This window comes from Lynx rufus, unplaced genomic scaffold (genome assembly GCF_022079265.1).
Source record: "Lynx rufus isolate CCGP_SWC_20201006 ecotype Redwood Valley unplaced genomic scaffold, mLynRuf1.p SCAF_6, whole genome shotgun sequence".
NCBI classification, from domain to species: Eukaryota; Metazoa; Chordata; class Mammalia; order Carnivora; family Felidae; genus Lynx; species Lynx rufus.
Genome location: NW_025814878.1, coordinates 120,191,367 through 120,194,200, shown reverse-complemented (window position 1 = coordinate 120,194,200; position 2,834 = coordinate 120,191,367). Strand labels below are relative to the sequence as shown.

Sequence of the window (2,834 nt, the reverse complement as noted above, 5' to 3'; positions counted from 1 at the left end):
GCCAAGGGAGGAGGTGCAATGAGTATGATCATGATTGGTGATGAGTTGCTGGGTTACTGCCTAAAAGCAAGAATCGGGCTTCTCACTTCTTTCGCTCTGTTCTTGGGCTCTGTGGGGTCTTGTCTGTTTCCAGCTCCCATATGATGAACACACCTGGCAGAGAAAGTGATGAACACACCTTCTCAAGGCAGCAGAGGGATCCACCATCATTTCTTGGTTCCAGCTTTGCAACTAACCCCTGGATGCATGTCAGACAGGCCTCCATTGTAGGCCAGCTGTCTCCAAATAAGGAGGAGGGTGGTAGTAAACCACTAGGTTTCAGAACTGAGTCAAATTCTCTAAGAGCTTCCTAAAAGGGGGTTGTGCTGTGCACCAATGCAGACATAATGTCCTGCATTAGACTTTCAATCAGTTGTCACCATTATTTGAGTGCTCCATCAGTAGCAAAGGCTGGAAGCTTAGAGGGCATAGCTAGGCCATTCCAACATAACAATTATCACCATGTCAGAGGAGTTGTTTATTGTTGTTGTTTTGGGTATGGAGAATTTCACCATCTACAAAAACACACAAAACAATTTTAATAAATTTCCATGTACTCGTTTGCCAATCCCAACAAGTATTCATTCATGGCCAATACTTCTACATCTGTTAAACCATTGAAATCTTATTTTTCCTAAGTGACAAGTGTTCCTTGCATGTAGCTCTTGCTTTCTTAGGCTACACAGCCAGGGGTGGATGGTAGTTAACACTTGGGGTTAACAATAACAACAGCAACAAGACAATAATATCAGTGTGACTTCTTGCCCTTGGCTCCCATCCAACAACAGCAATGGGATCCCAAATTTCCTTGTCACTCTCCTTTCTCTGAGAGGGTTCTAGAGGGTTCTAGAGGGTTCAGAGTATTCTCTGATTCATGAATTGTTTTTGGCAGCCTCTATTTTTTCCCCCATGGTCAGAGATGTTCTTCTGCCACTTAGAGACTTTGGGGGACAGCTGCCCTCTCTGCCACTATTGGGATCAGCATAGGCTTTTTTTAAGACAACTTTTAAGTTCATAGAAAAATTGAGAGGATGATATAGAGATTTCCCATATACTTTCTGCTCTCACATGCATACCTTACCACATTGCCAGCACCCCCACTCCCCTCCCCCCAGAGTGGTGTATTTGTTACAATCAATGAGAACCTACATTGACATATCATAATCAAACCAAGGCCATAGTTTACATTAGGGGCCACTCTAATGTAATGAATGTGTTGTATATTCTGTGGGGTTAGACAGATGTTTAATGACATATTGACCATTATAGTATCACATAGAGTAGTTTCACCGCCGCCAAAATCTTCTGTGCTCTGCCTATTTACCCCTCTCCTTACAATACTTGGCAACACTGATCTTTTTACTGTCACCACAATTTTGCCTTTTCCAGAATATCATATAGTTGGAATAATATAATATGTAGTCATTTCAGATTGGCTTCTTTCACTTACTAACATCCATTACTCCATTTCTTTAATAAGATTCCTCTTTGGTGCTCACTTTGGCAGCACATATACTAAAATTAGAATGATACAGAGAAGATTAACATGGCCCCTGTGCAAGGATGACACACAAATTTGTGAAGCGTTCCATGAATTAAAAAAAAAAAAAAGATTTCTCTGCCTTTTCATGACTTGATAGTTCATTTTGTTTTAGCAATAAATAATACTGTATTTTCTGTGGATAACCACAGTTTATCCATTCACTTACTGAAGGACATTTCGATTCCTTCCAATCTTTGGCAATTATGAATAAAGTTGCTGTAAACATCCATGTATAGTTTTTGTGTGAACATAAATTTTCAACTCGTTTGGGTAAATAACAATGAATGTGAATGCTGGTAAGAGTTAATATAGTTTTGTAAAAAATGGCAAAATGGTCTTCCAAAGTGGTTGTACTATTTCGCATTCCCATCAGGAATGAATGACAGTTCCTGTTGCTCCACATCCTCATCAGCATTTGGTATTGTCAGTGTTCTGAATTTGGGCCATTCTAACAGATGTATAGTGGTATCTCATTGTTGTTTTAATTTGCATTTCCACAGTGACCTATAATGTAGAACATATCTTCATATATATATTTGTGATTTGTATTTTTGGTGACCTGTATGTTAAGATATTTGGCTTATTCTTTAAAAAAAAATTTAAAATGATTGCTTATTTTTGAGAGAGAGACACAGAGCATGAACAGGGGAGGGGCAGAGAGAGAGGGAGACACAGAATCTGAAGCAGGCTCCAGGCTCTGAGCTATTAGCACAGAGCCCGACATGGGGCTCAAACCCATGAACCATGAGATCATAACCTGAGCCGAAGTCTGATGTTTGACTGAGCTACCCAGGTGTCCCAATCTTTGGCTTATTCATTAAGTGGGTTGTGTTTTCTTATTGTTAATGTCTAAAGAGTTCTTTGTATATTTTGGAAAACAGTCCTTAGTCAAATATGTCTTTTGTAAATATTTTCTCCTAGTCTGCAGCTTGTCTTCTCATTCTCTTGACATTATCTTTCACAGAGAAGTTTTTAATATTAATGAAGTCCAGCTTATCAATTATTTCTTTCATGAATTGTGCCTTCAGTGTTGTATCTAAAAAGTCATCACCACGCACAGGGCTAGATAGTGGATAATGTAGGTTTTCTCCTACATCATCATCTAGGAGTTTTATAGTTTTTCATTTTAGATTTAGGGGTCAATACACTATTTGAGTTAATTTTGTGGAAGGGTATAAAGACTGTGTTTAGTTTTCTTTCTTTCTTTCTTTCTTTCTTTCTTTCTTTCTTTCTTTCTTCTTTCTTTCTTTTT

The 2,834-nt window shown here is 38.5% G+C and overlaps 1 non-coding gene across 1 annotated transcript; it reads left to right on the top strand.

Annotated features, from left to right (window-relative positions):
* Nucleotides 1-1,530: 1,530 nt before the first annotated feature.
* On the top strand, nucleotides 1,531-1,637 carry LOC124529433 (U6 spliceosomal RNA). Its single transcript, XR_006966333.1, has one exon. It is a non-coding gene; the product is annotated as a U6 spliceosomal RNA (small nuclear RNA).
* The last annotated feature ends 1,197 nt before the right edge of the window (nucleotides 1,638-2,834 follow it).